Raw genomic sequence first — 26,158 nt, forward strand, 5'->3', positions numbered from 1 at the left:
TAACAGGGATTGACTGTACTGTATATCCAAATAGTATTTTATATTAGGAGTTGTTTTTCTATTAGAATCAAGCTCCAAAGGTTCTGAAACACACTCTCAATTCATAAGAGCCAGGATCCAAAGCAAAGCCGTGGAGTCAGTACACAAAATCTCTGACTCATCCACAGCCCTGATCCAAAGCATTACACTTTGGGCAAGCAAAATGAAATTTTATTTTGTAAAAAAATACTCAATGAACCTCTCTGCCTATCATAAGGTAGGTTGTAATTCATTATGGTGGATGCTCAAGAAATACAAAGCCTTCTTGTAAATTTATTGCCCATTATTTAGGATCTAGGCCACGCTTAGAAATCACAGGTACAATTCCATAAAACTGTGTTCCTTACACTATATAAAAATACAGACAGCTAACAATGCAAGTGTGATGAATGTCATCTTCCCCTATTTTTTGCCTATTTTTTGTGTGTTCTTGGTCACTTAATTCACTAGAAGCTCGTGTGCAAGTTAAGCAATCTAAAAAACTGCTGGAGTATCCTTTGCAAGAAGCTTTTGTGCTTTGTTTGGAAACTTCATTAGTTTCCAAAACATGGGCTCTTTGTGGTTTTGACTTTTGTACCTGTCTGGAATGGCTACCCCTGCCCAGAACTCACATGCACTTAGCAACTGGGCAGCCATACCTGTCCATTTAGGTCAAGAGGGTAGGATGGAGTGATCAGTGAGTTCCACTCTTCTGGTTAGTTACATTGAATTGATCCCCCGCAGATACCGAGGGCCATCTATGTGATCTTGCACTGTCCAGGGCAGGGCAAGAGGATGCAGGAAGTGGTGGTAACTGAGGTAAGGTGACTTTTGACCCTAGGCTGTAACCCACATGTACAGACACAGTATGGTAAAAAGCTGTTTGGTATTAAGAAAGAATCGTTTTAAAAGTCTGGCTAAAGCATGGAAACACAGAGAATAGTAAAAGGCTGTTTGACTTCATTTAAAAACAAAATTGTTTGTCTCATAGGTGTTCAGGCCTCAGAGTGAAAACACTCTGGAATGTAGTAGGTATAGATAAGGATACTAGGCAACGAAGAGATGAGCCTCATCTTGGTTAAGGTACACACATCTTAGCAAGGACATTCACCACTGTGCCTGCCAATATTCACTTATAACTTTATATTATATTCTTTCAGGCTTTCAGAGCAAAAGGCAAAAGCTAGGGCAAAATAGTCTTTGCCCTAAGTTGGAAACCACATATGGGGACATAGTAGTTATTAGAAGTAGGAACCAAAGGTTGCTTGATTTTAGAAAGGTCTTAAGAAAAGACAAGAAGTTTTAGTTTGCAGAGAGGCTCCACAGGTGTTCAATGTTTGGACCAGGGGTGTCCAAAGTTTTTGGCAGGAGGGCCACATCATTTCTCTGACACTGCGTCGTGGGCTGGAGAAATAAAGAATTAATTTACATTTAAAATTTGAATAAATTTACACAAGTTTACATAAATGAATATATTAAAGATGAACTTATATGAATGAATGAAGGTCCTGCAATAGCTCAAGGCCTATAAAAGGCCTTGCACAAAGCAAGGCTGGCCTATCCTTTGCTGCCACTACTGCATCACAGACATGAAACAGCAAGCAGTGGAGGAAGCCCTCATCCCACAGCTCATGCAAAGAGGTCAAACAGTTGCTTTCACGCTGAGAGCAGTTGTATCGGGCCAGTGTGGGCTGCAACAAATCTCTGGAGGGCCAGAGGCTCATTGGAGACTGGGGGCTCCCTGAGGGCCGTATTGAGAGGCCTCGAGGGCTGCATGTGGCCCCAGGGCCGGGGTTTGGGCACCCCTGGTTTGGACTAACACATAGAAAAGGAACGCAGAAGAGATAAGATAGGCCGCTTGTACCAGGCTATGCTAATGAGGGATGAGTAAGTTCTGCCAAGAAAATATCTTATGAAGTCGGCCTTCACACCTGTCTTTATGTTATACTGCTCTCTTTTAATGAGGTTAATAAGAGGACGTGTCAAATTACTCTTAATTGAAATGATGGATGTGAATTAGGTTCAAAACTGAGTAAATGATGTTACAGCACATCCTACTGGTTTCTGAAAACTTTGTAATTCAATATGTTTAAATGTCTGATTTTACCTTTTATGGAAACCTGTAACCTGAAACATACCTATCAGGTGTCTCTAAGGTTATCTATAGCCTTTTAGGAGTTTGCCACATCTATGATGTAAAATTTCAGCCAATGGGAAGTTTAGATTTTCAAACAAATAACCCAGAATAGTATAAAGGATCCAGTTAACACTGACAATTGCTCTCATGCTTTGAGACATTAGTCCCATGAGATGCCCACTGCTTGCAATGAAATAAAAGCCTGTGAACCTTCACTCCTGAGTACAGAGTTATTCTTCAGTTGCATTTTCAACCTTGCAACAGTACATCAAATGCTCTGGGTGAAGACCATGAGTCATTCTGAACATAGACCATACATGCCCACCTCCCAAGTTGGAACAGAAGAAAAAGGAAGTCAGAACTCTGATGCAGCTTTGTCCATGCTATGGTTCCAATCCTAATTATGTCTCTCTCTCTCAAACACACACCCTCACCACATGCTGTTTATAATGGCAAAAAAGAGCAATAGAATAGAAATAGAATATTGAAATAGAGCAATAGAATAGAAAACTAATAGAATAGAAAACAATGGGTAATTTAGTGGCAGCCCACTGAATTACCCATGGACATAGACTAGGTAGGCAAAGAGTCAAAAGTATTTCCAGTTTATTTAAAAAAAACAAAAACCCAAAGTATTGAAACAAATGGTGAAAAGGGGTCGAGGAAAATGCCCAACTCAGCTGGATGGGCACAAAGACAGAGCTTGACCAAATTGGATGCAGTAACTAGTAGTGACTTGCAGAGGTAGCTGGGAAAGTACTAAAGAAGTCAAAACACCACAAGTTGCTAAGGCTGAAATTCACAGGTTGTCCTTGAAGTGAAAATGGAAAGCAAAACAAAACTAAATTCCCTAACCACAGCTAGCTAGAAATACAGTCCCTTCTGCTAGCTATTTATGCTGTCCCAGAAATCCTGGTCCCTGCACCTACAGATGAGTAAGTGGGTGTGCCTTTCATAAACCAGCAGCTTGGGGCAATGACAGACCAGGCAGGGCACACATAAGCATCTTGGTGCTTGAAGTGAAGTAGCTTAGGTCTGATGATGTCATCAGCTTTCCTGATTGGATGAGCAGAGGCCATGTGCCCATTCCACTCCTTTACCCAGACACTGATCTGGCTGCCTAATCAGTAGGAATACATCATTCTCAGAAGGAGACTTGGCTATTCCAGGCATGACAAAAGACTCAAATGCATATCATCCACAAGGATGTCTCGGAATGGCATTTCAATGAAAGGCAGAGACTACTGTTCTAGGCAAATGGCCCAGCAGCTTTTAGGCTGCTGAACTAGCACATAACCTTCTGGAAAATTAGATGTGTTTAAAATAAAGACAAAATAGGCACAAAAGGGGGGAGAACATTTATCACAGTTCATTTTGAAGAAGTATTTAAAGGATATCAAAGGTGGCATTGCAAAGTCTGGGAGGCAGTTTCAGGCATAAGGGGCAGGAAAGGAGAACGGATGGAGTTGCTTGAGCAAGGGGGGCAGCTCTGAATTTGCTGAGAACGGTGGAGTTGGATGAGCAATGTTGTCGGTAGTGGTTGTCAGGATACAAAAGCACACCACTGTGCTTTGGCAGGGGGAGAGAGTACAAGACCATGGAAAGTCTTGAAGGAAAGGATAATCAGTTTGTTCAGCATCTAGGAGCAAACAGAAAGTCTGTGTATAGTTTTCTACCAAGTGGCGTCACTAGGGTTGGTGTCAACCAGTGCATTAGGCCAGTGTGCCACCCCTATGGTGGACCTCCTACCATGGAGTGGGCAGGGCAACACCCTGAGTGGTGGGTGTGGTGATGCACTAGTGCCCCACCCCTACTGGTTTTCTGACTATAACTTTTGATGGAATAGAGATATTTCAATGTGATTTGTTTAATTGAATTCTGCACGAAGTTATGCATTGATTGATATAACATGATTACATTATTCAAAACTACCAAGACTTAAAACATTTTGGCCAACAGCTGTATCACCCAACTGAGCACATCACCCAGTGCGGCCTGCATGTCCCCACACCCCCCTAGCAACGCCACTGTTTGTACCAAAACTTCTTTGCACTGGGTAGAATCCACAGTTTATGCTCATACAACTTAGTACAAATCAGCTTTCCCACTCTACCTACTTGTGATGAATTCCTAGGCTTTCCTGCATTTTTCCTTGCTTTTTCTGTGTATTTTCAGCCGATATTCCTGTTTTTCAGCAATTTTTGGCTCATCAGCATCAGTGCCACTCAGTACTGGGATCCGTCTACAGGCAGCTGTTGCCATTTTGTCTTGCAGTCACCATACCATGAAGGAGAATTCAGCCTCTCATCTGAGTTACTGAGTTCCCACCAGAAATTGGAATGTGACTGCCAGTTGGTTCACATTCCTGTCTATCTTGTTTCACTCCTCCAACCAACCAGTGTGATGACGTCATCTTGTGATGATGTCAAGACAGGAAGGCTTGGGTTTTTCTCTTCTGGCTGCCTGAAAGCCCCCATTAGGGGATTCAGAGAGGAACACCCACTCACCACACAGCATGTGAAAAGGGCTGGTGATTTCTGCATGAAGGTGACTTAGTTAAGGAAAATATTTAGCTTGAACTCATCAGTTTTCTGGTTAATTTTGGTCTATTTGTAAAATCCTCCATTTAGTACAGGTAAGCACAAACTTGAGCAATGCAAGTAGTCTGAGTAATGTTGTGGCTCCATCTGCTGGGTATTAGAGGTCACTGCACCTTTACCATCCCTTTCCATTTTATGTAGGCCTCCACCGTTTTCCATTCAACTGCCAAGGATGGGAAAATCCAGCGTGACTTGACAAGAGTTGAGTCACAAGTTACCGTCCCCCTGCAACTCAACTTGAAAACGAGTCATAACAAGGGCACTTTCTGAGTCACCGAGTCCCCTCTTCACAAGTCTAAAAGACGTAGAGTTGCCCCCTTTAAAAAGTTTGCCGTGGAAGAAAACAGGGCTGCTGCTGGAGTGTGCGTGTGTGTGTGTCTGAGTTCTCTTTAAACACTCCCCTGATGTCCCCATCTCATCTGCAAACATGATGGGAGGGGTGGGACGACTGCATGAGAGCAGGGACATAAGTGGCAATTGGGAGGAGGGTCACGCGCAGCAACTGCAAGGCTTACCAGGACAACCTAATCTTTTGCAGCTCCACTCAGAAATAGTCCCACTGTAGCCGGTCATTCAATGAGGCTCCCTACTCCCAAGTAACAACACAGCTTACATGAGCCATGCCATGTGGTTGGCAAGCTTGATCGCTACAAACCTGCCTCCCTCTCCCTCCCTGGGATTCTCCAGTCAATCTTAAGGCAAGAATCCCCTTGGGCTCCTCCTCCTGCCCCCCCTCAGTCAAAGAAACTATCAGAATGCCCATCCTTTGTCCAATGATAATTGGTTCCTTCCTTCCTATCAGAGACAGGCAAAAGAGCCTGCTCCTGCCTCTCTCCCCCCTCATTCCAATGCAAAAGCAAACATTAACCCTTCTGTGCCTCCTGGCTGGAACTTCCCTTCTGCTCGCCTGGTCTGAATGATGGCTCCATGAGGTCTTTCATGCTTCAAAAAAGCAAACAAGTACACCCAGACACAGGCAGACTTGAGTCTGCATCTGTGGGGTGGAGTGCTGAGTCAAGGGGCCTTTGACCCAAGTGTTTTTCCGAGTCTTCCATGCGAGTGACTCAAGCGGAAAGGAGTCAGTGAAAAAATGCTGATTTTCACAACTCCAAGTCGAGTCACCTGACTCGAGTTCCCATCCCTGCCAACTGCTATCATTTTAAATCTCCCCTTCTTCTACTGCTGTTTACATTTGAATAAAACCAGTTCTATTCAACCTTTAGTTTGTCTGGTTCCTGGTAAAAGGGAAGTTCAGTGGATTGTCACATCTCTGCCAATGCTATTCGGGGGGGGGGGGAGGACTAATAGGAACCTCTGAGGTTTAGAGTTCTCCTAGGAGGATCCCCTGCCCCAGATGGCCCCTTTGTCTGGTCTTATAACATGGGCTCAGGGCAGCAAATATTCTACCTAAGTGTTTCTCCATTCAGCTGCCTATTCAAAAAAGGAAAAGAGGGGAGCACACCAGCTACTAGGTACTATTGTCTGGGTCAGCCTGCATTCTCTTGGGAGTCCCCTTTTGACCATGACACCAGCAAGCCTCCTGAAAATCTATCACTATTAGGGTGACCTTGGCACCAGCGTGGCATATGGCCTGGGGGGGGGACTACTGAAGGTGGGAGAAATAATCACAAACCAGGAGTGGAACTGTGAGTAGAGCATGCCTCCACTTATGGCTCCCATTGTGGCTTCCATTAATGAGCCTTGGTATAGTAAACAAAGTTATAGGTTGAACCCTAGTGAGCATAAAGTAAAAACCACTGAATGCACCTCCACTGCCAGCAAATTACAACCAGAGAATATATAGATTCTAGTTTCCGCCAGACCACAATCTGTGACAATAGGGCACAATAGGGAGTGCCCTATCGTCCTCCTTTCTTCTAGAAACACTTTACATAAATAAATTTTTTTCTGACATTTACAGAATACCATAAGCCAGTGGTTCTCAAACTTTTAGCACCGGGACCCACTTTTTAGAATGAGAATCTGTCGGGATCCCCCAGAAGTGATGTCATGACCGGAAGTGACATCATCAAGCAGGAAAACTTTTAACAATCCTAGGCTGCAATCCTACCTACACTTACTCGGGAGTAAGTCCCATTGACTGTCATTGTTAAAAGAATATATATAGTAGCCCATTAACATTTCCCCAATGAAGTCACATACCATGGTAATATCAAGTATCAAGTCTAATATATTCAAATAAAATATTGAAATGAATGAGGACCCACCTGAAATTGGCTCGCAACCCACCAACAATCCACAGTTTGAGAAACATTTCTAAGCCATTCTGAGCCCAAGGCACAGAGGAGAATAGATACTGAATACTGAAATAATGAATATTATTTGATATTTGATAGAATGATATTTTTGGAGCTCCTGTAGAGGTGGAATGGATAAACATTTACTGAATAAATAATTGCTGCAAATCAAACCATGGTTCAAAGACAAGGAAGCCTTCAAAAGTTGACTATCCCAGCTAGCAGGTTCCTCTTTCTAAGTATGTTTTTCCTCAGTGAATGATGCATGTCAGGAATATTATTTCTATGTTTGCTCACTGTAAAAGAGCAACAAAACTTTAAACGTTCCAGCATTTTAATACATAAATTTACAGTGACATTTCAAAAAGCCCATTACAGAGAAGTCTGCAATTTTGTCCTGAAAACTATTATGTTTTAATTATTCTTAGAAGCAATTACTTACTTTTACACCATCATTCAAATATCACTATGGCAACAACAAACATCTTTTCTTGACTAAAAAGACAATGGAAATTTTAATTACTGCCATTCATTTTGCAGTGTGAATGAAAACATTTAAACGAAATGTTTCCCAAAAAATGAAAAGGCAGTAAATACTAATTGAGACTTCAGGAATAAATGCTGCATTATGAATAATGCGAAATTTCACAATAATTTTGATTTTTTGGAGCTTTAAAATTTTACACCAAACATCATCTGTTTATCAAATGTTTCTGGTAATGGACTATTGAAATCTAAGAAACAGACTCAGAAATAAAACTACTATCTCATTCTTTTTGAAATATATTAATTTTTACCTATTCCAAATCAAGATGAGTAGTGCCAATTGTCATCTCTACTTATAAAAGCATTGTCAGGGTACAAGACATATGAAGTAATGGTCTGCTAGTGAGAAAACAGACACTGCGTGTGTGTGCGTGAGTGCGTGCGCACGTTCATATGTATGTAAGAAAAGGGTGTGGTTGGAGTAAGGCCAGCCTTAAGAGCTGTGGGGCCCAATGCAAAACATTTTTGCAGGGGCCCCACCCCCACAGGCTCCCTATTCACCAGGATGAATGGCAGCAGTGAGGTACCTGGCAGCGGTGTCACTGCCAGTTGCTATGGGCGGAAATTTCAAGCCTGTTCGACCCAGGGGAGAGAGGGTCATCCAGCGACAATGCTCCGCTTGCCATGCTCCCCTCACAATGCCTCAGTATGGAAGATTCCATGCCACAGCATCAGCTACAGAGTGAGGTGAAGGCTGCAGCTGTGGGCACTCTACTCACCACCCTAGTGTGGGGGCCCTCCAGAACAAGGCCCAATTTGGCCAAATTGCCCTGGCTGGCCCTTCAGGATGGAGAATACTGAAACTATGTCAACAAAATGACAGCTACTAACAAAAGATGTCACAAGTTATGAGAACCACATTTCCTAGGTTCCTGGTCCCAGGGCCTCTGAGAGGAATTTTATTAGGGGGTACAAAGTCTCTTTTGGGTCCCTTCCCAAAGAGGGAGGGGTGAAACGGGGGTGGCAAGGATGGTGGCAATGGCAATGGGGATAAAACAGGCATGAGGACAGTGGCAACAGCCAGAATAGTCTTTGGAGCCCAGGTCTACCAACCTTCCCAATGCAGAGTTCAGGTCTACATGCCTGCTTGGCACTGGCAGCTAGATACAGTAATACAGAAAACCAAACACACTCCTAAGTCTCTCTAAAATCTTTCAAATATAGAAAATCATTGCATGAAATTAGCATCATTGCGTTTAGGCTCACACTAGAATGGAAAGTGTCCTGTGTACATCAAAACTGACTTTTGCAGCAGCTGTAGTCCTGCAGCTGTGTCCCTGAGCTCCTCTACATTCCTTCATGGGAAGCAAATCCACAAGCAAAGAGCAACTGTAGCAGGTTTGTTTCCTCCCAGATGTGATACTGTTAAGGAATGTATGCATTCCTGGGCTTGGTGTGTATAGCTTGTGGCAGTAGTTGCCACCGCATGGGCAGTGAGTCTGGGTGAGATTGGAAAATGGAAGATCCCAGGAAATTTCTGGGCCCCCTCCTTTGGCTCCTGGAACCCCTTTCTGACCCTGGGACCGGGTACAAATTACCCCCTTTACCCCCCCCCCTCCAAGGCCCTGCCTGGTCCCTGTGGTGCAGTCACAAACAGGCATAGCAGATTTCCAGTGATTTCCAGCCGCCTTGGGTGCCCTTCGGGGAGAAAGGCGGAATACAAAACCAATAAACAAACAAACAAACAAACAAACAAACATCTGCTGCCATACGCAGCATCAACTTTCAAAAATGTGTCCAAATGGGCTGTAGATCAACGCTCCCACATCTTTTAAGGAAGTATCTGTCTGAAGACTTGGAAGAGGGATTAAAAGAACCTTGAAACTAAGTTCTGGGAGCCCATGGGTTGTTCCTAGAACACCAACTCTCCCTTCAGGCCTCTGTCTGCCTGAAGATAACATCCACAAGGTTGCCAGTTCGAGGCCACCGGCACCGTGCGACCTTGAAGTAGCTGACAAGCTGAAGCTGAGCTATTCCATCTGCTCTGAGCGTGGGAAGATGGAGGCCAGAATGTGAAGCCAGATCGGAATGAAACACCTGAATGTAGTGGTTCTTGAAAGAAAGAACCTTCTTTCAATTGTAAAAATCCCTATTTAATAAGGGATTTAAATAAGCCTGCTTATGTAAACCGCCTTAAATAAAGTCTTGAATAAAGACCAAGAAAGGCGGTATATAAATACCTGTTGTTGTTATTATTATTATTATTATTATTATTATTATTATTATTATTAATTGTATGGAAAACTGTTAAAATCGTGGGGGGGGGGGCGGCAGAATAGTTCAAAAGTAGTTTGTAATTCCATTAGGCTCAGCTGTCAAAAAAACACACCAAAGTCAAATGTGCTAATGCAAGCCTCTTATATGAACCTAAATAGGTCTTTGGATCTCACCCTTAGATTAGAAGAGAAATTGTTTGATCTAAGGATCTTGTCTGCATTGCAGTATTGGCCCCTAAAATGTGCATTACCTTTGCATTAGACTATCTGCACTTAAAGCTGCTGTGGAATTGCTAATTAACCCTGTATTATATAGCAGCCAGCTACTTATGTCATACTAAAAAGACTATCTCAGGCTTGCCAGTATCCTTTTTTAAAACCTCATGTTCTGGTGAGGCTTTGCTTGTTAGACACTATAATAAACTGTCATATCTTTTACACTTTCACCATTTTAATGTCATTGAGAATTGCACAGCTGACATGAACTCATGGAATTATATCAAGAGAAATATTGGCATAAACAGACTACCCCACCTCATGCTCAACAAACTAAGCAGAACAATAGGTTTGTCTGAGATGCTACTCCTTATGAACTAGGCTCAACTAACAAAGCCTGAACATTCATCTCCACATATTTATGTATTTGGTTAAATTTTATTGGGAGCACAATCACATTTTTAAAGTGGTGGAGCTTGAATTGTGCAAACCAGTTCTGGGGAGTCTATGCCAGATCTCAGATGCTTTCACTACAAGCAGTGCAGGTCAACTGTTGGTAAATCACATTCAGATTGGCACTGACCCCATGAACAGAATGCAGATGAATAGTCCTGTACATGGAATAATATTGCTGCATTTCTGAAAAATGGATATATTGAAAAAAATATTTTAGATTTTTTCAGGGTGTACTTGCATACTGCTAGAAATGTTCCCTTCCCTTAAAAGCAGTTTACTTGCTCAGTTCTGTCTGCTCCATTCCATTTTGTCAAATGTTAACAAGTGTGTCGCTGACTAATTCATCTTTTAAATCACAGGACATTAGGTAATATCAAACCGTTTGCAAACTGTGCAAGGGCTTGCAATAATTCTTCATTCAAGTATAGCACAACTTCCAAATATACATCTCTTTATGTTATATTCAGTAATTCATTTCCTACAGACAAATTTCGGTCAAGCATACTGCTGTGTCTTAAAATGTTTTAGAGTAAAGATAAAAGCAAAAAGATACTTATAGAAAAACCTGTACGTATTTTCAATGAATGCGTTGAAGATACCATAGACCTATTTCTGTGACAACAAATTACGTAGTTTGACTTTTGAGAGGGACAAGTCCTTCTATGTATGCTTTGAGCTGTTGAGATCTATGACTATGATTCAGAGATCCAAAGTCAATGTGAAAAAGCAATCCACATGTAAATACTATGTTTTTCTCCATTACCCACTGGTTCCCAAATGTATGTGGGTCATGAGTACCCCCACAGCCTCTTCTTCCCAGATCAGGCAGACGCCACCATCTTGGATCTCACAAAAGCTCATATGGGCTACACTGCATCCCTGCAGGGAAGTTTAGCAGGCAGAAAGTCTCAGCAAAGTAAGGGGACATGCATTCTCTTGCACCAAAATTGCTGGTGCAGGTCTACAATGATCCATGTTGCTGGATCAGGCCCAGAAAAGGGAATAGGATACAGCACTGCCAATCCCTTTCCTGGGCCTGATCTGCCCACCCTTGTCACAGCCCTCCCCTGGCCCCTTCCCCTCCCCCACCACTGTGTTGCTTGGCATCCTGTGTTGTGCAGGCACACATGGGAAGGTTTTGGCCTTCCTGTTGATGAACCTGGAAATCACAGTGTCACAACATGCTTTGCAACAGCTAGTGTCAACAGAACACACTCCACCGGCAAAAAATGAGTATAGGATGTGCTATAAATGAGATTACATCAGGTGGTTTCTGTCATAATGTATCAATGATCTACGTATGTAACACAGTATAGATCAGCATTCAATTTCAATTGTGATGGAAAAGTAGTTCAGCGTTCTACAAGATCTTGCTCAGCCAAATCTTAATCTACAACACACTGTTCCATCTTACAATGAACATGGTACAGTAACTAAGGGCGCAATCCAAACTGCGCCCTATGACGGCCCAAGTCCCTTGGGCCGGCCCGGGAGGGTCGCAAATGTGCCATAAAGCATGTTTGCGCCTCCATGGGAGGAAGACAGACCGACACTCCAAGAAGCACCAGCCTGCAGAGGCTGACAGAAGCCTCTGCGCCAGCTTACCCCCAGCTCCTTGAGTCAGCTCAGAAGAGCTAACGCAAGGACGAAAGGTAGGCATGGGGGGGGGTGGGAAGGAGGAAGGAGAGAGGTGTTCCTGGGCAGGGGGAAGGCGATGGGTGGCCCGGGGGACGGGTGGGCAGGGAGCAGGAGGCGTGGCTGGGATCCAGCAGTTATGCTGGATCCCAACCCCCGTTCCCGGAGAGAACGGAGCAGCTTCAAGCTGTTCTGCTCTCCTCAGACTTGTGGCACCTCAGGAGGTGGCGCAAGTCCAAAGAGACTCATAGGCGCCAGCAGCCCTTCCCTAGGGGTAAGGGGAAATATTTACCCTTGCCTCTGGCTAAGTCACTGCTGGCCACAATCCTGCGCTGAATACAGCGCAAGTCTCCTGGCTTGCCTGTTCCAGTGCAAGTCAGGATTGCGCTCTTAATTAATGCATACTTCAAATGAAAATAATCAAAGCAGTATAGAAAAAATGAAAGAGAATGTTATTATTTTCCAAATATGAAAATATTTAAAGACACCATGCAATAGAACTATTAAAATATCTACAATGTGAAAGACTTAAGATCAACCCTATTCAGACCATGGTTCAGAGCTATCAGCTGCAAGCTTGCACTGTGTTCTTTTTCCCTTCCTTCCTCCCTTTACCCAGAAGGCAATTTCTGGTTTAGTAGCAGATATGGGCAGGAGGTCTGGTCTAGAGGGTAGAGCCTCCGTCTGCCTGAAGATAACATCCACAAGGTCGCCAGTTCGAGGCCACCGGCACCGTGCGACCTTGGAGCAGCTGACAAGCTGAAGCCGAGCAATTCCATCTGCTCTGAGCGTGGGAGGATGGAGGCCAGAATGTGAAGCCAGATCGGAATGAAACACCTTGAATGTAGTTGTTCTTGAAAGAAAGAACCTTCTTTGAAATTGTAAAAATCCCTATTTAATAGGGATTTAATAAAGCCTGCCTATGTAAACCACCTTGAATAAAGTCTTGAATAAAGACTAAGAAAGGCGGTATATAAATACCTGTTATTATTAATTATTATTATTATTATTATTATTATTATTATTATTATTATTATTATTATTAAACCACTGTTTCTCCATTTCATATAAATCACAGTCTGCCAGCAAAGCAGGATTGCAAACCATAGTTTGATTCTGGTTTGCAGACAAACTATAGTTTGCTGTTAAAACCAGCAATGGAAGCTTCTAGTCTTCATAAGTGAAGGAAAGAGGAACATGCAAATCTGAGGCTGCTCATGCTCACAACAATAAACCAGGGGTCTGTAAACTTTTCGGCCGAAGGGCCACATCCATTAACGTAGCTAGCAGGGGGTCGGGGCGGTCCGCCCTGGGTACCACCCTTAGGGGGGTGACACACCACAAATGCTCCAACATCGCTACCATCATGAAGCTTAGAAGTAACCCCATCATGCTATATACCGTTGGATGCGGAATATGCAGTGGAATGCAATGCAAGAAACGGGATTGAAATATCTCCTTTCCATCAGAAGTTATGGCCAAAAAACCGGGGGGAAAATGCATAGAACCCTATGGAAAATGAAACTGAGCCATATCATGCGTTTAGTCACGAGTAGGCAAACATGCCATAGTTCGTTGGAATGATACCAGAATGGTCCAATGACACCAGAATGGTTCCTACCAAATGAAAGTAGCCCCCAAAAAAACCCAAAAAGTAAGTCCCTCCCTCCAAGCAGGCAAATGTATGGAGCCCAATGGAAAGAGAAAGTAAGCCACAATGTCGTGTTTACTCATGAGTAAGCAAACATGCCTTGGTTCCCGGTTGAGTCAGGCAAAGGGGAATGCAAGGCTGGCTGCATGGTCCCAATCTGATGAAAGTGGAGCTCAACAAATGCTCCAGAAGGCAGCACCCCCCCCCCAAAGAATAAAAAAGAGGCTTCAGCTGGTAAGGTCCATTTTATTTGTTTTTAGACTTGTAAAGCCAGGTGGGTGCTGATAGTGCTATGCTTAAAATATAAGAATTAACACTGAACTGGGAACTGGGGAGGGCTGAAAATCTCACGGATATTTTTGTGGGGAGGGGTGTTCTTGCAGGCAGGCTACAGAGAAAATTCACTTGGTGGAACAGGGCTGGCTTCCCCTTATTTAATTATCTGTTTTTCTTTAATTTAATTATTTATAATTTATTTTATTAATTATTTTATTTTGCTTGATGATGTCACTTCCAGCCATGACATCACTTCTGGTGGGTCCTGGACAGATTGTCATTCTAAAAAGTGAGTCCCAGTGTTAAAAGTTTGAGAACCACTGTCTTAACAGGCCAATGAGACATCGGGGCGGGGGGTGACACTCAGTGACCAAAACTCTGGAAACTGTGGCTTTTAGGAATAATACCATCATGTTATATACCATTTGATGCAGAATTTCATCCATTGCTTGTGGGGAAATATTTACTGCATTCATTTTCTGGCCATTATTATTAATTTCATGTCATGACTATTACTATCTTTCAGTCTCACCTACCTCACAGGGTTGTTGTGAGGACAAAATAAGGGGAGGAACCATGTACACCACTCTGAGCTGCTTAGAGGAAGGGTGGTATAAAAATGTGAATTATTAATTAATTCACATTTTTATACTACACTTCCTCTAATAATTAATTAATAATATAATTAATAATTAATTAATTATGTCATGTGGGGTGACAAAAATTTATGGGCCCCGGGTGTCAAATGACCTAGCTACGCCTCTGGCCGCATCAAATAGCTGGCACAGTGTCGTGGATCGGGGGGAAAAATTAAATATAAAATTTAAATAAATACATTATAGATGGAACTTGAATGAATGAATGAATGAATGAATGAATGGGCTCAAATGTCCAAGATTTCACCAAGCACCAACACAGCTCAAGAAATAAAGCATACACTTATATGGACTCCCATTCCCCCAGCTCACAAGCACAACTCTGGTTGTGTTTGGACAACTGGGCCAGAGGCTCTCAGGGGATCAGAGGCTGGTCGTGGGACAGATAGAAGCTCTCCATGAGCCACATCTGGCCCCACGGCCGGGGTTTGGAGACCCCTGCAGTAAACCATAGTTTAGTATTTTATCCAAATATAGGTACTGTGGTGCTGAAGCAAATACACAGTAGTTCCCCATGTCTCACATTTTTGGCATTTTGAAACATGTCTGGTTTACATTTGTATTTCCATTGAAAGAATGTGTTGAAAATAGTCCCTGTGACTCATGTATTCTGGTCTGACACCATGCAAGATGCACTTTAACTTATCTCTATTCACCATGCAGCCTCCTTCGCTTACGTATCTTTTAAAAAATCGTGCCTGCTCAATTTATAATCCAAGCCAAATGTAACACCAGCAACATACTGTCATAAGAACATAAGAACAGCCCTACTGGATCAGGCCATAGGCCCATCTAGTCCAGCTTCCTGTATCTCACAGCGGCCCACCAAATGCCCCAGGGAGCACACCAGATAACAAGAGACCTCATCCTGGTGCCCTCCCTTGCAGCTGGCATTCTGACATAGCCCATTTCTAAAATCAGGAGGTTGCACATGCACATCATGGCTTGTACCCCATAATGGATTTTTCCTCCAGAAACTTGTCCAATCCCCTTTTAGTAGCATCCAGGTCAGATGCCATCACCACATCCTGTGGCAAGGAGTTCCACAGACCAACCACACGCTGAGTAAAGAAATATTTTCTTTTGTCTGTCCTAACTCTCCCAACACTCAATTTTAGTGGATGTCCCCTGGTTCTTGTGTTATGTGAGAGTGTAAAGAGCATCTCTCTATCCACTCTGTCCATCCCCTGCAAAATTTTGTATGTCTCAATCATGTCCCCCCTCAGGCTTCTCTTTTCTAGGCTGAAGAAGCCCAAACGCCTCCTGTTGCTATGAATTCAATGCCCCTTCCCCCATGTTTTTATACTCTCAGAGTAGGTGGCAAGGCCAGGTTCATCTAGTGCAGTGTTTCTCAAACTGTGGGTTGGGACCCACTAGGTGGATCATGAGACAATTTCAGATGGGTCCCCAATCATTTCAATATTTATTTTTAATATATTGGAATTGATGCTACCATGGGATATGACTGCATTTGGGGAAATGCTGCAGATCTGTACTGTTAACAGGTTACTATATATATGCTTTTGACAATGATAGTCAATCCTGGTTAAGTGTGGGTAGGGTTGCAGCCTAGACTTATAAAAAAATATTCCTGCTTGATGATGTCACTTCTGGTCATGACATCACTTCAGGTGGGTCCTGACAGATTCTCATTCTAAAAAGTGGGTCCCGGTGCTAAATGTGCGAGAACCACTGATCTAGTGCATGTTGGCCTGCCAAACAAACTGACAAAGCAAGCCTGTTTAAATGTTTCCTCACATTTCTTTAACCTTGATTTAGTCAACCTAAGAAGAGCCCTGCTAGATCAAGCCAAAAGCCCATCTAAGTCCAGCTTCCTGTATCTCACAGTGGCCCACCAGATGCCTCAGGGAGTGCACAAGGCAATGAGAGACTTGCATCCTGGTGCCCTCCCTTGTCAGCTGCACATAAGGAGGGCCTGCTGGGTTATGCTAAAGGCTTCCTGCAGCCCACAGTGGCCCACCAGATGCGTCAGGGAGTACACAAGACCACAAGAAACTTGCATCCTGGTGCCCTTCCTTGCATCTGGCATTTCGAGGTAGCCTACGCATAAACTCCCCCACACACAAAGACTCACAAAATCTTACCCAGAGTGTTACAGAGTGCTGCAGGCATAGCACTGTATTCAGACAGTTTCTATCCAAGGGGTTTTCTCATTCATTTGAAGGCAGTGGGAAAGCCATATGGTAGAAAGTGATACATGCCACGTTCACTAAAATGAATGTACTGGAGCCCCTCCAACCACAACAAAATGATGGAATGGGCCGATTGTGTTTTACACTTTTGCAAAAGGCATCTGTCCTATAAGGAACTCACAGAAAAACTCCTTTACAACTTTGTTACATTCTGAGGTTCTACCTCCAGAGTCAATTGCATACTTCATGACATAAATTCAGGTTTTCAACAGCACAGTTTACTTCCAATAGTAAGAACTTATTTATGCATCAATTAAGTCATAATACTGCCATCTAATCGTAATAAGATTAACTCTAGGTGTGGGCTAAGGTTTAAACATAAATACAAGCAGCTCTCAATTTATGTGGGGGTTACATTCCTGGAAAGTGGTGCGTATTTCAAAAACGCATATATGAAAATCAGCTTTCCCATAGAAACAATGGGATTGGTCTGGGTAAGGGGATAAGTCACCAAGCACTCCCATTGACAACTGCTGATTCTGGGAGCAAGGCTGCTGTTGTTGATGGCTCACTAGCCTGGTAAATCAAGTTGGGTGCTAGGGGTGGATGTGTGTGTGTGTGTGTGTGTGTGTGTGTGTGTGTGTGTGTGTGTCCCAAGAATGAGTCTCCCCCTCCCTGCCAGCCAGAAAAGACTGGAAAAGAAAACTCAAAAAAGGCAGAAAGACTGTAGTCACCACAACAAAGAAAGTCTCAGCAACCAGTAGTCCCAAAAGCCAAGTCAAGTCCCTTCAGGATTTAAGTAGCAGTGTGGAAGGTTTCACAACTTCAAGGAGGAGTGGGAGAAAGGAATTGGAAGTGGAATATTCGTTCTAGGGGTTTAAAAACAACACACACCTAAAGCCCTCCTCCAGTACTGAACTGAATTGACCATCAACATCGTCTGGGCCTGGATCCATCCCTCCAGGATCATGTTGCAAACGTTTGCCTCCCCCGGATGCACTTCCTTCAAATCTCCCTCTTGAACTTTAAGGTGAATAATAGCGACCAAACATCTACAAGGCTTCAGAGGAAGTTATTCATATGATCTTCACACGAATGCTCACCACACCATTTAAAATATTAGCCCACACAAATCACACTTCTAATATTAATTTGTAAACTGCACCATTTCAGAAACTGGCAAAGAGCCATGCAAATCTAGAGCTAGCTGTACCAGTTATAGACACTTTGGAAAACAGTGATTTCTGTGTCTATTCAAAAAAGAAATGGAATATAGATATTTAATATTTTTCAAGAAGCCCTGTGTGAAAACTCCTACTTCTCCCTGTTCCTTGCATAGTTTTCACTGTTTTGAACCTTTCTATCACCTCAGAGGCTTTTGTGATGCCTCAGCATCCCGAAGTAACATTCAAAGACAGCAGCCATGTTTCTCTATTGCATCTGGGGTGTTTCAGCATCTATTTCTTTCCCAACAGACTAGTAAACAAAAGGACCTCGGTTTGAGCCAGCTCACTGGACTGTGAAACCTACCCAAATTCCAGAAGTGGGAAATGCAAATTGTTCTGGGGACCCCAAATATCCAATTGCATAGCAGGGCCAACACCTACATGTTATTAAATGTGAGGTCGTGCACCTGATATCAGGTCTATCCAAAACTCCATGGGGATTCACCATCAAACCTACTGAAGACGACCTGGAAACTGTAAGTAGGATTAAGTAGGATACAGAAAGTATGCAAAAAAGTCATATAAGATTTGTTTTATTTACAGCCTGCATTTTAACTTTAAGAACATAAGAACAGCCCCACTGGATCAGGCCATATGCCCATCTAGTCCAGCTTCCTGTATCTCACAGCGGCCCACCAAATGCCCCAGAGAGCACACCAGATAACAAGAGACCTCATCCTGGTGCCCTCCCTTGCAGCTGGCATTCTGACATAGCCCATTTCTAAAATCAGGAGGTTGCACATGCACACCATGGCTTGTAACCCATAATGGATTTTTCCTCCAGAAACTTGTCCAATCCCCTTTTAGTGGCATCCAGGCCAGATGCCATCACCACATCCTGTGGCAAGGAGTTCCACAGACCAACCACACGCTGAGTAAAGAAATATTTTCTTTTGTCTGTTCTAACTCTCCCAACACTCAATTTTAGTGGATGTCCCCTGGTTCTGACGTTATGTGAGAATGTAAAGAGCATCTCTCTATCCACTCTTTCCTTCCCGTGCATAATTTTGTATGTCTCAATCATGTCCCCCCTCAGGCGCCTCTTTTCTAGGCTGAAGAGGCCCAAATGCTGTAGCCTTTCCTCATAAGGAAGGTGCCCCAGCCCAGTAATCATCTTAGTCACTCTCTTTTGCACATTTTCCATTTCCACTATGTCTTTTTTGAGATGCGGCGACCAGAACTGGACACAATACTCCAGGTGTGGCCTTACCATCAATTTGTACAATGGCATTATAATATTAGCTGTTTTGTTCTCAATACTTCATGTTCTCAAAACTGTCATGTCAATGTTGGTAGTGGATTGTAATATCTGGTAATGGAAGAAGTCAAAAGGATTGGGTTGTTAGTATATTTTGCTGTTTTACCTGCCTGATCTCAGTTCATTCAATAGGAAGCAATTTGTCATGTCTCCCAGAGCACCCACATTCCACTGTTGTTTGATTTAAGGACCCCCTGTTAACCTGGGAGTAAGGTTTCCCCAAGATGGCTTCCGTCTGGGTCTCTCTAACTGTGTGACACCAGTGAAAACTACCTTTCCCTAGTTCATCCCCAGTTTATCCAGCAAAAAAAGGTAGTGAGGGGCAGTGAGATGGGTGCCAGTTGCTAACTGTGAAGTGCTGTGCCCATCTTCCCAATCATCTTCCTTTACAGGCCCAAAGGAAGAAAAATTGAACTATAAAAGTTTAAGAAATTTGGGGGTTAGGCTCTCATTGAGGCATTGAGGCAACATGAAGCATTCCAATTAGTATATCCATCAGCAGGAGCTTCCCCCCCAAAAAACTTCCTCTGTGTATGTTCTGAGGGCTGGAAAGGTTGACCTCCCGAATGCCTTCTATGGCCTTCTGGAGACCTTAGAAGGTTACTTCTGGTTTTGAGGGGGAAACCGGAAGTGACATTTTAGGCTCTTATAAGACCTTCTGAGGCCCAGGGAAGCTCCCATCACTTCTGAAGTGCCCATGTCAGGCTGATCCCACGGGTTCAGGATGAGAAGATGATTAAATCCAAGGGGTAATAAGGGCCCATTGTGTTACTCACAATTAACTGAGAGAAATAGCATTATAACAATGCTAGACAAATAATGAGCATGGGGAGCATCACCCTTTACAGTACTACTGCTTTGCTTTATATGTAAATCTTTTGAAAAGAACAGTTTATGAATAGAGAATCAAGGTTCCTTCATTTCAAGACCCATTTTTCATGCCAGAAAGATAAACAGACACACAAACACACAGTGTAAGTCAGAAGACAACTGTGAATGTAGTAACAACATGAACAAGATTTTCTTCACTTATTACGCCTACTTCAAAGCAAGGGGAGAAAGCAGTTGGAAGCTACCTCAGTTTGTTTCCTTCTGTGCTGTCAGCTCATCCACATTACCAAAAAGAACATTTTGCCAAGAATAAGAATTCACAACAAAAAAACTATTGCAAAAAAAAAATCTATTGTTGCCTGACTGCAGTCTCATCCTCGACATACCATTGATGCTAATCTATTAGTCAATCTTGTAGATAAGGGCAAATATTGAGCCAAAAATCATGAAATTCTCTATAACCTTTGGATAAGTCCTCAAAAGGGAATGGGTGAGCAGGTTGCAGTTATCCTGCCCCTGCCCGTGTTCAACCTCCTCCTCCTGCTTGTCCCAGCAGCCAGACCCACCATGTCTCACTTTGCTCTTATGAATGGACTGCTGGGCCAAGAAGGTAGCACCCCAGCATGCCCTCTATGCAGTCCGCAGCCAAATGGCCTGCTCCATCCCTGGCTCAGCAGCAGCTTCCTGCAGAGCTGGTCCGTGTAGCCAGGCGCAGAAGCTTCAGCCTGGTTGCCAATGGGGGGGACACATCATTCCACCTGCCCCAGGCAAGTCCAGCCCCAGACATCACTTATTCATGGACCCGCAGATAAGTTGAGCCAGGTTTTCAGAGTAAATTTTAAGACTAAAATTTTGTGACTTATAGGTGAGTATCTGCATAGGAACATAAGAGCCCTGCTGGATCAGGCCCATTTAGTCCAGCTTCCAGTATCTCACAGAGGCTCACCAGTGGCCTTAGGGAGCACATAAGACCACAAGATAGTTGCATCTCACTGCCACTCCCCTGGTATTATATTTACCTCATATCCCCCAACAAAGACACCAGACTGCACTTGGATTTCTTAAACACAAGTGACCAATTTTTAATGCATGAAAACGAATGAATACACCCTTCCTCTCTTGCCAGTCTGGGGTAGGTTATAAAGAACTACCATCCACTGCCAATTTGGATGACAGAAAAAATTTCCTACCTGTCCCTCATGATGAGTGACAGTTAATCTCAGACTGTAAATACCCATCATGGCTTGTAACCTGTTACAGAGTTTTCCTCCAGAAATCTGTCCATTCCCCTTTTAGGCATCCAAGCCAGAGGCCATCACTACATCCTGCAGCAAGGAGTTCCACAGACTAATTGCATGCAGGGTAAAGAAATATTTTCATTCATCTGCTCTAACTCTCCCAATACGCAATTTTAGCAGATGTCCCTTAGTTCTGGGGTAAGAGAGAAAAGAGTATCCCTGTATTCATATCCTGCATAATTTTGTATGTCTCAATCATGTTCCCCCTTAGGTGCCTCTTTTCTAGACCTAAGAACCTCAAATGCCTATAGCCTTTCCTCATAAGGAAAGTGCCCCAGCCCACTAATCATTTTGGTTGTTCTCTTCTGCACCTTTTCTAGTTCCACTATGTCTTTTTTAAGATGTGGTGACCAGAACTGAACACAATACTCCAGGTGTAACCGTACCATCTATTTGTACAATGACATTATAATATATTAGCTGTTTATTCTCAATCTCCATTGGGTCGAAACTTTCATTGAGCTGTCCCACAGCCCCCATGATCTCTCTCCTCAGCAGTTGCAGATAAGCTTATATGTGGTTTTGGTTTTTTGGCCCCCATACGCATTACTTTACACTTACATTGAAATACATCTGCCATTTTGCTGCCTATTCTCTCAGTTTGGAGAGATTTATTTATTTATTTACTCACATTTTTATGCCGTTGTTTCTCCAAAGAGCTCAGGGCAGTGTACACAGCTGCTCTTCCTTTTGTTCGCACAACAACCCTGTGAGGTAGGTGAGGCTGAGAGAAAGTGACTGGCCCAAGGTCACTCAAGAAGCTTCATGGTTGAGGGGGGATTAGAACCTAGATCTACCATGTCTAAGTCCACCTCCCAAACCACTACACCACCCTGGCCTTCTGGAACTCTTCACAATCCCTTCTGGCCTTCATCACCTGGAAATGTTTGGTGTCATTTGCAAACTTAGTCACCTCACTGCTTAACCCTGTCTCCAGGACTTTTATGAACATGCTGAAAAGCACTGGTGCAAGGAAAATGGATACAGTCTATTTTCAAATACAGCCTTGCTTAGCAAGTTATTGTTTACAATATGAAACTGCCAAATGTGGTGTGTATTCTGCCAAGCCCAAGTAAATGCTGACATTTTCAACCAGAAAAATTCCTTCAAAATCAATCGTCTGATTTGCAAGTTGAATACTTATATTTAACATTACTTCATTAAAACTACTCCTGTACAGTATACAAAACTTCAGGAGCATATAAACAAGATAGGGTCTTCATGGTGCATTTTGATTTTCTAATCTAATCTTTTCTTGTCCAGTGCCTGAAATATTTCACTACTTATGTTAAATATTTCACTTTACATTCTAATATCTTCAGCATCAAATTAAACCCTCCCTCACCACTGTTGCAAGGTCCAAAAAGCAAGACTAAGTAGTCAAGGGTGATCGGTTTGCAAGCTTTTATTTCGTTGCTAGCAACGGGCATCTCATGGGACTACTGTCCAAAACATTGAAAGCGAGTATCAGTGTTAACCAGACCCTTTATAACATTCTGGGTTCTTTGTTTGTAGATTTGAACTTCCCATTGGCTGAAGTTTGACATCATAGATGGGGCTAACTCTTAATAGGCCTTAGATAGCCTTAGAGACACTTGATAGGTGTGCTTCAAGTTACAGGTTTCCAAATAAGGTAAAACTAAACAATTAAACATATTGAATTACAAAGTTTTCAAGAACCAGCAGGAGATGCTATAACATTATTTTATCCAGGACTGTCCCTCTTGGCAGAACTTCAAACCCGTTTCTTGGCATACATTCCCTTCAGACTCTTAGGATGACCTTGCTTGAGCCACCTGTCTTACCTCTCCTGCATTCCTTCCTGTTTTTAGCAAAACACTGTGGGGCTCTCTGCCAGCCTCTGTGAAGCAAGGTCCTTTAAACTTCCTTTTAACAGTTTTACTCTATGTCTTAATTCTATTTGTGACCAGTTACTTTGAGTACATTGGTACTGAGGGATGTATAGTGGTGTATATCCTTGCTAGAAGTGACCTCTCCCTTTAGTGGTTAGCCTAGCACCTTGAGCTAAGGCTTCAGCCAGCTTCTTGTGATTTTTCACATATTTTAACATAAAACAAGCCAAACTTCCACTGCATCACATTTTCTTTTAAAGAAATCCTTCTCCCATTTACCTTCAAACAAGTTACTCAGACATTACATGCCAGGAAAACTGCTTGAAGCAACCCTGCACCAACCCCCTCTAAACATTCATTTCTCCATTTCAGTTGCAATTCAAACAAAGTCTGATTCTCAAGGATGCTCTTGTTTATCTAATTAAATGTATTCTTTTTTCTAAATTCGTCTCTTGCAGGAGTCCGAGGTTAGCTAGCTCGACGCTATAGTTTGCCAATAAGCCTTGCCAACTGATAAGTCAGCAGCTAAAACGTACTTCTAATGACTACAATTGTTACTTATATGTGTTTTCTCAGCATTCTGATATCTTGGCAAGCCGTATACTTCTGCCAAGATGTAGCCTATCTATCTTTGCCTTAGATACGACTCCCTTTTCCAAATTCCAAAATGTATCAACGCAAGACTTTGAGGCCCCAAGGTCTCAGCTAGCAAAACAGCTTTCTAAAATGAGTTTTTCAAGCAGCTTTTCTGTGAGACTAACTATGATTTTTAGATGAAAACAGCTTTCACTATTCTATGTGCCTTTCATGCTCTAGCAGTGTGACTTTTAAGCTTTTGCCCCAATGGCATATTACTACCCTGGTTATTCTGTCATCTTCCATCACCACAACAAAACTGAGAATTGTAATTTTTCCCCTCTAGGTTCCTATCTAAAATAGTAGTAAAACCTCTGTCACGATAATAGGTGGGGGACAGTATACATGGCAGAAATACAGTGTGCTGTCTGTGGAGTCAATAAAAGGGCGCAATCCTATCCTGCGCTGGAACAGGCAAGCCAAGAGGCTTGTGCTATATCCAGTGCAGGATTGTGGCCATACGCGGCTCAGCCAGAGGCAAGGGGAAACATTTCCCCTTACCTCTGGGATAAGGGCTGCTGGACCCTATGGGTCTCCTCAGACTTGCGCCACCTCTTGAGGTGGCACAAGTCGAGGAGAGCGGAGCAGCTTGGAGTCACTCCGTTCTCCCCGGGAACGGGGGCTGGGCTCAGGCATAACTGCCAGATCCCAGCAACGCCTCCCACTCCCACTCCCAGGCCGCCTGCCCCCTGGGGCTGCCCACCACCCGCCCAGGAACACCCCCCTCCCAACTCCTCCCCACCTCCCCCGGCCTACCTTTCTTTCTTGTGTCGGCCTGATTGGGCCGACGCAACTCACAAGGAGGAAGGTGGCATGGAGGCTTGTGTTGGCCTCTACAGGCCAACGCTTCTTTGAACGCTAGCCTGGCTTCTTCCTGAGGAGGCGCAAACATAAGAACATAAGAACAGCCCCACTGGATCAAGTCATAGGCCCACCTAGTCCAGCTTCCTGTATCTCACAGCGGCCCACCAAATGGCCCAGGGAGCACACCAGATAGCAAGAGACCTGCATCCTGGTGCCCTCCCTTGCATCTGACATAGCCCATTTCTAAAATCAGGAGGTTGTACATACACATCATGGCTTGTAACCCGGATGTGGTTTTTCCTCCAGAAACTTGTCCAATCCCCTTTTAAAGGCATCTAGACCAGGCCTTACGGCACGTTTGTGACCCTCCAGGGCCGGTGCAAGGGACTTGCGTCGGCCCAAGGGTGCCTCTGGATTGCACCCGAAGTCTGACAGGGTTGCCTCTGTCTGAAGCAGAGAGACACACCTCCTTGATCTCACTGAACAGGTCAGAAATAAAACTGTGACTGAATTAGAAGTCACACAGTGAACAGGTCTCAATCTACTGACTATGGAAAGAGCATAATGTATTGTCTCACTACATATGTCAATGCTGAAAAAAGGAATTTCACTTTCAGTGGCATAAAACAGCCTCTCACCCACTATGGAATCAGTCAGTATGCTGCTGAGTATCCATGTTAAAACAGTTCATTTCTCTTAGCCTCTCAAACTAAAATAACTTGTACAGAAACAATGCTGCATGAAAAAGTATCATACCTACTTTGCTTTAAATAATTTTGGGAAAGAAAAAGATTGAAAACTTTAGATAGTTAAAATCACAATCTAAAAATAATAATAAAAAACACTAGACCTGAATTATGCAGGAGTTTATTTGCTGTTTCTTTGTACATATTCTATATATGTATTCTATATGTATGTATTTTATACAAACCTTTTACACTTAAATACAATTATACACACATATATTTCACACGCCCCCAGTCTAGTGCTTTACACCCCACTGCTGCATTTATACTGCATTTGCAGAGACTGTGCGGTGTATATACCACTACACGCACACACACACAGAATCCTACTAAAGGAAGGATCCATAACCAGATTCATTGCCATGTCTCTCTGTGCAGATTAATAAGGCAGATCTGCTTCTGGAGTAACACAGTATGATAAATGTACAAATAGCCACAAGGGCAAAAACACATGGATAACAAATCTCTCCTCCCAAATCAGATTATCCCATCATAATGCAGATAGAATTTTGTTATCTAATTTCCTCAAATTGACACTTCTGAAATAAATTACCATTTCAGGGGTGGGTGGGCTTTGCCTTCAAAATGGTGGGGGGGGGGGGGAATGAAACTCCTTGTGCACCCTAGTTGGACCAGAATGTTCCCAGTCCCTCCCCCCCCCCATTAGCCAGGTTTGGTTTCCAAAAAA

At 43.2% G+C, this 26,158-nt stretch overlaps 1 protein-coding gene across 9 annotated transcripts in view; it reads right to left on the reverse strand.

The window, feature by feature from the left end:
* Positions 1–26,158, reverse strand: part of PLEKHA7 (pleckstrin homology domain containing A7) — a 224,400-nt gene that overhangs the window by 124,731 nt on the left and 73,511 nt on the right. The gene's annotated exons all lie outside the window — the stretch shown is intronic.

The sequence above is a fragment of the Tiliqua scincoides genome, chromosome 1 (genome assembly GCF_035046505.1).
Source record: "Tiliqua scincoides isolate rTilSci1 chromosome 1, rTilSci1.hap2, whole genome shotgun sequence".
NCBI lineage: Eukaryota > Metazoa > Chordata > Lepidosauria > Squamata > Scincidae > Tiliqua > Tiliqua scincoides.